This window comes from Aethalodelphis obliquidens, unplaced genomic scaffold (genome assembly GCF_003676395.1).
Source record: "Aethalodelphis obliquidens isolate GAN/ISIS:26980383/991018 unplaced genomic scaffold, ASM367639v1 scaffold80, whole genome shotgun sequence".
In the NCBI taxonomy this organism is placed as follows: Eukaryota; Metazoa; Chordata; class Mammalia; order Artiodactyla; family Delphinidae; genus Aethalodelphis; species Aethalodelphis obliquidens.
Genome location: NW_020838024.1, coordinates 3,152,580 through 3,161,675, shown reverse-complemented (window position 1 = coordinate 3,161,675; position 9,096 = coordinate 3,152,580). Strand labels below are relative to the sequence as shown.

General features: G+C 40.2%; 1 long non-coding RNA gene across 1 annotated transcript in view; it reads right to left on the bottom strand.

Annotated features, from left to right (window-relative positions):
* Nucleotides 1-540: 540 nt before the first annotated feature.
* LOC113612624 (uncharacterized) overlaps nucleotides 541-9,096 on the bottom strand; it is an 82,500-nt gene continuing 73,944 nt past the window's right edge. The window contains exon 6 of the long non-coding RNA XR_003429904.1: nucleotides 541-1,451. This is a non-coding gene — a long non-coding RNA (uncharacterized LOC113612624). The remainder of the gene's footprint in view (nucleotides 1,452-9,096) is intronic.

The window sequence follows — 9,096 nt, the reverse complement described above, 5'->3', positions numbered from 1 at the left end:
CTTAATATAAATAGATAAATGGTATTTTAATGCTTTCCGTGTGCCATGTTCCGTTAGAACTGAGAACTTTTAGGAGCTGATTTTATATATTCATATACAATACATATATGAACTATAATCACATATATATTAAGTGACATATATATATCATTTATTCCTCACAACAACCGTATGATATAAACAGAATTCTTTTTTTTTTTATAATGATGATGACTCTAGTTTTGACAATTAATGTATTATTTATTTATTTATTTTTGGCTGTGTTGGGTCCTCATTTCTATGCGAGGGCTTTCTCTAGTTGCGGCAAGAGGGGGTCACTCTTCATCACAATGCGCGGGCCTCTCACTATCGCGGCCTCTCTTGTTGCGGAGCGAAGGCTCCAGACGCGCAGGCTCAGTAGTTGTGGCTCACGGGCTCTAGAGCGCAGGCTCAGTAGTTGTGGTGCATGTGCTTAGCTGCTCCGCAGCATGTGGGATCTTCCCAGACCAGGGCTCGAACCCGTTTCCCCTGCATTGGCAGGCAGATTCTCAACCACTGCACCACTAGGGAAGCCCTAAACATAATTCTTACATTTTTAATATCCCTCATTTACTGATGAGGAAACCTGGGACAGAGAGGTGACTTTTCTTGTCCATCCCAGGCTAGAAAGTGACAGAGACGGGAAGCAGCCCCATGGGGCCTGGTCTCTGAGCCCGTGCTCTCAGAACAACATGACACTGTGCCACCGTTTTGGCCTTCAGCAGCCAACTTCTGTCACTTCTCCCAGGAGTGCTGGCTTCATGCGGTTGGCCGCATGACCCCAAATGCTTCCACCCATCCTCCCTCCATCCCTGCATCCCGCCAGCTGCCCAGCAGTTCTTGCTGAGCACCTCCTCTTGTGAGACCATCTGCTAGGCACTGTGGATACAGGTAAACGAGACAGGGCTCTTATGAACCTTGTATTCCCCTGGCCAACCGAATGCCACCCTTCTTTCAATGTGCATTAAGCCTCCTCTTCCCCAAGTGAAACATTCCCAGTTCTCATAACACTCTTCCATCCTTGCTAAGGGCATGCTTGGGTTAAAGTACCGTTTTCTGTACCCTGAAGGCACCCAGAGAATACTCACGGTCCATGGAAAAATTAAATCTGTGATTAGATGAATAGCAAGATCTTCATTCTGAGAATGTCTAGTAGGTATGTCTAAAAATGTTCTATGGCAAAATGCACCAGGTTGAGGAATTCCACACAATCTTTTATCATCTTGATGAGGCAGAGATTTTACACATTCATCACGTGAGTTTTCATTTCCTTTAAAATATATTCCTTATGACAGAATTGAGATATACAGTACAATAAAAATGACGGTGACACATCAGTCCGCAGTCTCACAGCATTAGTTTGACCTTATGTTCATCTCTCCGTGTGTCAGGTAGGATTATTTGACAGGTTATTGCAAAGCACCTGTGGATACCTGGAAACGGGACACGAGAGCCTGAGGAGTCTGATTGTAATATTGCAGAAAATGTTCATGTCCTGAAGTCATTCCTCAAGCCTGTATTATTCTGCCCACGCTTTACCATCTTGGCCTCTTTTCCTGCCACCATCCTGCCTACTCCTTCCCTCCACTATTGTTTCATGCCTCTGTGACCTTGCTCAGCTTCTCCTTGCCTCCAGGCCCAGCCCTTCACCTGGTCAAGTTTGTTTTGTTTTTTTTTTTTTTTTTGCGGTACGCGAGCTGCGCAGGCTCAGCGGCCATGGCTCACGGGCCCAGCCGCTCCGCGGCACGTGGGATCTTCCCGGACCGGGGCAGGAACCCGTGTCCCCTGCATTGGCAGGCGGACTCTCAACCACTGCGCCACCAGGGAAGCCCCACCTGGCCTATTTTTAAGTTATCCTTCCACACTCAGCTCAAGTCTTCACTGACCCGAAGGCTAATCTAGATGCTTCTCTTCTATGGCCCCTTAGCACCCCACGTTCTATTTTAGTGATTCTCTTACTGTCCTGTGGAGCCGCCCCACTATTCAATGAGATTCCTGACACCAAGGACCTCGGACCTCATCCTTTTCATCTCTGCATCTGACAGATGCTCAGCAGATGCTTCTTGATTATGAAAAGGGCCCCTGAGAAGCTCTCTCCCAGAATCAGGCTCACAGCCCTAGAATAGGACAAGCCTGCAGAAATGAGAACCACGGAGATTAAAATTCTCCGTAACTGGGTTCAAGAGAAGCTCTCTTCACATCATCTAAATATCAGTAACACAACTCTTCCCTCTTAGAACCCCTAGTCAGAGATATTGTTTCTGGCATCCATTTCTTCTTCTCCATCACCTTCTAACATGCAAACAGGCACCAGCACTCACTGTTGAAATGTCTGTACGTGGACCTTCAATGTCACACCTAGGACAGGCCCTGTCCCTAGAAATATTCTCCAGGTTTCTAGAACCTCACAACAAACCCGATCACATTACCCAAAGTATGTTTTTTTATTCCTTCTTTTTCTTACACTTTGCACAACTATCCTATCCCTCTAGACTCTGGGTTTTCTTTTTTAATCCTATTTTAAACAACCTTTTAATTTTAGAACAGTTTTAAACTTACAGAAAACTTATGAAGATAATAGAGAGTCCTCATATAGCCCCCCCACACCCCAATTCCCTTATTTTTAATCTCTTACGTTACATGGCATATTTGTCACCATTACATGGTATATTTGTCACAATTAATGGACCAATACTGATACATCATTATTAACTGAAGTCTCTACTTTATTCAGATTTCCTTAGTCTTCTTTTAACGTAATGCCCTTTTCCTGTGACCCGTACAGGACCCCATGCTGCACTTAGTCATCATGCCTCCCTATGCTCCTCTTGGTGGGACATTTTCTCACACTTATGTTTGTGTTGTTTTGTTTTCTTTTTGATGACCTTGAAAGTTTTGAGGAATACTAGTCCGGTATTTTGTAAAATTTGTTGTTTTTTCATGACCGTGGGTCTGGGAGAAGAAGGCCACAGAAGTAAAACGCCACTGTCATCCCATGACATCAAGGGTACATACTATCAACATGACTTCTCACTGATGATGTTAAATTTGGTCACCTGACCGAGGCAGTGTTTGTCAGGTTTCTCTATTGTGAAATGATGCCCCCCTCTCACACAATTCCATCAAGGTAGAAGAAAGTTACTATGTGCAGTGCACACTTAAGGAGTGGAAAGTTATGATCCACGTCTTTGAAGGTGCAGCATTAATATATATATATTTGGAATTCACATTTATGTCAGTATGAACCAATGGATATTTATTTTATGCTTTGGCTTATAATTCAATACTACTTAATTTTGTTTGCTCAAATTTTTCCAGATTTGACCACTGAGAGCTCTTTCTATTGGCTCTTGTGTCCCTTTGACATATCTCCAATATGTTTGGATTTTTTGAGTACTTCCTTACATTCTGACACTAAAAAAAAATATTCTAGGTTCATCTTGCATATTTCTTGCCCTAGGCTCAGCCATTTTTCCAAGGAGCTCTGGTCTGTTTACCCCTTCTTTCCTCCCTTCCTTCCTTCCTTTCCTTCCTTCCTTCCTTCCTTCCTTCCTTTTTTCTTTTCTTCCTTCCTTCCTTCCTTCCGTCCTTCCTTCCTTTCCTTCCTCCCTCCCTGCCTTCCTTCCTTCCTTCCTTCCTCCCTTCCTTCCTTCCTTCCTTTCCTTCCTCCCTTCCTTCCTTCCTTCCTTCATTCATTCCTTCCTTCCTTCCTTCCTTCTTTCCTTTCTTCCTTCCTTCCTTCCTTCCTTCCTTCCTAATAGTATTAGGAACAAAGATGTGGGCACTAGGTGCAATTCTTGTTTTTAATAGTTAAAACTCCTGCAACACATTAATTTACTTTGCAGATTAATTTGTTCTCAACTTTATAAGGGATCTTCGCTTTCTCTGGCCCTAATTCTGCTCAGTTTCATGTAGAACCTAGAAAGTTCAGTGATCCCCACTTGGACAGTAGAATTCTGGCCACACGTATTTTTGGTTGGGATGCTCTTGTTGCAATTCAGACATCAATCAGATTTTGAATACATTTTCTAACATATGAGGATGTCAGGTAATGTGACCAACTCATTAACTTTTCTATGTTCTGGATTTCTGGTCATTCTAAGGTTAGGAAGTTATGTAACCGTCTTGTAATCCAAGGGGGCATTTTTGTGGGATCTTAAACTTCATATCTTCTGAAGCACTAACATCTCTTCTTTCCTCTCTGGACCTGACCCTGGTAATACATTTCACTGTGAATACATAAGCCAGGTACACAGAGACACCAGTTGTATCAATTATACAAAAGAAATCTGTTAGCCTGAGAGGTTTGCAACAACCTGAAAAACAGACGTGAAAGGAAGGCGTAGGCACAGCCTACATTTTAAAGCCACTAACCATTGTTTATCCCAACACACTGTTTCAGAGACACCACTGGTTTAAAGGAGGTTCGAACAATCATTTGGAACATATTTTTTTTCTGTCAGTTTACACAAACTGCAATACGTCATATAAATGCTTTTCTCAAAGTGATTGAAAGCATGATTTACATCAAACCTATAAGTTGCTTTATGATAGAGATGTTCCTGGGTTATTGGTGACGTATTCCTGAGTTCTGAGCATGGGCTGTTTACTCAGCTTGTGCCAACGCTGTCTCAGAGCACTGGTGAGCTCATACGTTCAGGCTAATTTAAATGGAATGAGTGGGGAGGTCATGATCTAAATCCAATCAGCAGGCTGGTGGGAGTTCAGTGACTGTTCTGACACATGGCATTTAGAGCCCAGAGAAAATATAGCAATTTCTGGTCTGGTTTCTGTTATTCTCTAGCCCTGTAAGCACTGGGTAAACACAGCATAACAAACTTGAAGCAAAACAGATCAAATAAATTGTATATGGCTATTACATTGAAAAGCAACTCTGTGGGAGGTCTGTCTAAATACCGAAGGAAGTAAATCACATTCGTGGACCGTCCTGACCTCCCCTTTTAATTCTTGGTGGTGCATTTCTTAAGTATGAAACCCAGTTTAATAGATGACTGTGTTGTTTAATAGAATATAAGCATTTTGTCAAGGCTTGAGAGTTATTTTCAAAGTAAGGAACATTGAATTTTGAAGCCAAGTGAGTTTGTTTCTCTTTTTCTATCTGGTTTTTAGTATGCTCAGGCAGGGGCACTTTGGGATGACTTATAAAAACGGAAGAAATCCATGCCAGCCTTAAGAAGTGTACCATGATGCATCAACACAAATTGGTTTTGGAAGCTGTAAATCCTTGGGAAAAATTATCCTAAGTGAAGCTTCTATAACTATTGACTCATTTTATCCATGGAAGGATTTGCTTCCTAACAAAGGTGTAATGTCGTTAAAAGCCCAGTGGTCTCATAAGTTGATGAAAACAAAGTCATTATGGAAAGCGTCATTCATGAGAGACTCTGTAATGCTGTGGAAGCAATGTTGCCCTTAGATTCAAAAGTTTTGTGTCCCTATTCATCAATGTCTTTGCTCTGTGTCCTTGACTTGTCATTTTACCTCTTTGAACCCATCCAGCTGCTCAGTTAAGTTCAGTCTCAGAGAGTCTTCATGCTCAAGTTTGCAGTCAAGAAACCTTTTTGACGCCATAATTAGAGGCGCTGTTGGGGCCAGGTGGCTCAGCTAATACTCTCCAGACTCAATGGAGAAAATATTATAAACCACATGTCAACATATGAATTTACAAAGAGAAAAATGAATACTGAGGGCACCGGAATACATAGGTTTTCTGGCCAGTGCACTCTCTCTGTACTGACATCTCCAGTGACTCCAAATTATAGTCAGAAAACTGAGCAGTGATTATGGACCCAGAGCCAAGAGTCTTGAGATAGTCTTGAGAATACTTCCTCCTGTTCATGGTGAAACCTGGCAACTCATCTCTACTCAGAGAATGAAAGGCTTCTCTAGTGATCAGATGTTTAGTCTCTCCTAAATCCATATTCTTTCCTCTCTCTCTCTCTCACGATGCTGAGTAACACTCAAGTTTTTTGTGTGTGGTTTTTTTTTTTTAGAGGACAGTAAATCTAAAAAGAGAAAGAGGAAAAAGAGACAGAGATCATAAACTACAAAGCACTGTTCATTGTGTGTCAATTACTCTAGCTAGTATCAGTTTATCTTGGGTTAATTTCATACTCCTGCATGACTCACAGGTTAACTAGAACAGTATTTGTTAAACTTGGCTGCACATTAAAATCACCAGAAAAGCTTTTAGAAATCCTGATGCACAGGTCATGCTTAAGACCAATTAAAGCCCAATATGTAGGGCGTGGGACCCAGGCATAAATCTTGGATTTCTGTAACACCTTACTGAGAGACCCGAATGAACTTTTCGGCCAACCCAATATTTATTAAAGCTCCCAGATAATTCTGTTGTGCAGCCAGCAGTGTGAATCACTGCTCTATAGGCAAAAACCTAATTCAAATATCTTTCTAGGTTAAATGGGAACCGGCTATATGTCCATAAACTTCTAATCATGCAGACCAAATTATTACAATTAATGGACTTTGTGAGGTTTAAATTAGCCTCCATCTTAGCTAGTTCTGTTTTTTCTACCTTATCAACAGTGCCTGTTTTCCTTCAGAGTTTTCTGTCTTTTCATGTTTCAAAGCAAGTTCAAATGTTTCCTTACATTCCTTGAAAGACAGTTTCCCCAAAATATATTTTTCTCTTGAATTACTTAAATGGTCCCCTTAATTACCCCTTCTTTAAAGAATCTTCTAGAAAATCTGAGAAAAATCTATACATGATAGACACTTAATTCATCTTCCTCCTTGTTTCAATACTATGGACATACACATACAGATCTTGTAAGAACTTTCCATGTTACTCATTGAAATGAGATTGAACCCGAAGAATGAGATTGAACCCGATTTCATAGAAATCTTGTAAGGTGCAGATCTTTGGATCCCACCTCAGACTCACAGAATCAGAATCTCTGGGAGCAGGGCCTAGAAATCACGACTCATAAGCATCCCAGTGGTGTTTTCTAACGCGCACTAAAGTTGGAGAACTACTGTCTGTAGGCTTTCTTGCAATGTGCTGCCGTCTTTGTCATAACCTCTCAGAATCCAGGAACAAGGTCTGTTCCTAATAACATTACTTACTAAAGGATTAGCTTTTTCTCAGCTATTTACTATTTTTTAAAGATATTAATTTATCAAGCCCCAAAGTGTATTCCATCCAGGAAGCTTTCACAGAGGGAGATAGATTCACATTGTGTGTTAGTGTATAGAGGGACCAATATTGAAATGATGAATGTTAAGACAGATAAAATAAAATTGGAACACCTGGAAAATCATTCATAGTAAACCGTTAGGGGTTGACTTCATGGGCAGGGGCCAGAAGCAGAAAATAGCCAGTTAAATTTGGATGGAGGACACTGGAAGAGCCTGGGAGTAAATACTTATTCTTATGCCATCATAAAGGAAATGAGGGCAAGCTGGAGAAATCTTCTGTGAATTGTATAATATTGCATATTCTGCAAAGCCATGTTAGAATTAACTAAAGCAGGGGAAAAAGTCCAGAAGCACATAGCTAAGGGCAAAAATGAACCTTCTAAAAAATAAAAACAAGTACACTTTGTTGACCAAGTAAAACAGCACGACTGCTATGGTTTTTAATGGCTTTTAGAATATGTTATTTGTTGTGTATGTAAATGTGTGTTTTAAATCATGCAAATACATTTTGTGGTCTGGGGTTAAAAATAAAGTAGGTAGCCAACTTTAAAATGAAGTGAAGCACATGCTAAAGAGTAAACTGGGGTTACAAAGAAGATGTAAAGCATAACCATGGAAACGGTGATAAAGAAACATGGAAATGTCACATGTGAAAGAAAAATTTGTTAGCAAATAAAATAAAGAACTTTTATGTGCCCGAGACTGAAATAAATTTTCATTGAAACTTCAGATTGTCTTTCACAGTTTTTTGAAAGTTAAGCTTAAAAAAGAAGCAGAATATGGGCAACATGGTTCCAAAAGCTGACATGTAATACAAATAAGTTCCCCAGAAGAAAAGAATAACCTAACAGATAGCCTGTATTTGGAAAGTCCTGAAGCTTGCAAGGCTCATAAGCAAGAAGAAAATTCTAATAATTACTGTGTGCATTTAGTAAGAACAAGATATTTTCACAATTCTAAGAGGTAGTAAATTCGATATTCAGGGACCCTCAGCTGAACATACTGTTAAAATAAATAATGAATCATTAATGAAAACTAACAGCACCTTTATTAAAACAGACAATGAATTATTAATGACAGCTAAATATCTCCAGAAAAAAAGGAAAGACCAACTAATGGGAAGTAGTCTGTTGCATGAAGGAAAGTGATCATTTAGAAAAGTTTATTATTCAAGTGATTTTGGAACAGTCCCAAGTCCAAATGCAACTTTGAACAGTTTGTTTTATGGATCTGAACAAAATAGAAAAGCAGGATAAAAAGGAAGCATGTTCAGACAATAGATGTTAAAAATCAGGATTGAAAAACAAACACACTTTGTAGGTGGGTTTAAAACACAGTACAAAAAACAAAACAAACAAAAAAGACACAGTACAAAGTTGTCACAAGTTTACATGATTCTCTCCTCCAAATATATTAAGGAGAATTTCTTAGTGTTAATGTGGATCAAAGATGTTCAAAATCAACATCAGAAATGCTCAGAATAGGCTGGAAAGACACACAAGACACCAGTAAAGTGTTTTTCCTGGAGAGAAGAACTACAGGGCTGGGGGTGAGAGGCAGGAAGAAAATCTGTTCTCTGTTTCAAATGCCTTCACTGTTGCCACACTTTCTCCAAGCTGCCTGTCCACACGAGCTGAGGTCTCACTGCCCTTCATCTTTTCCTAATTCTGAGAGCAATTTTAGTCCGAAGAATACGGCATTAGTTGCATATTGCTACATAAGAAATCACCTCCAAACTTAGAGGCTTAAAACCATAAGCATTTGTTACCTCACAGTTTCTGAGGGCCGGGTGGAACTGGCTCAGAGAATCTCAGGAAATTGCAGTCAAGATGCTGGTTAGGCTTCAGCTTTCTGAAGGGTGTGGGAAACTTTTCCAAGTTCATTCGTGGGGCTATTGGT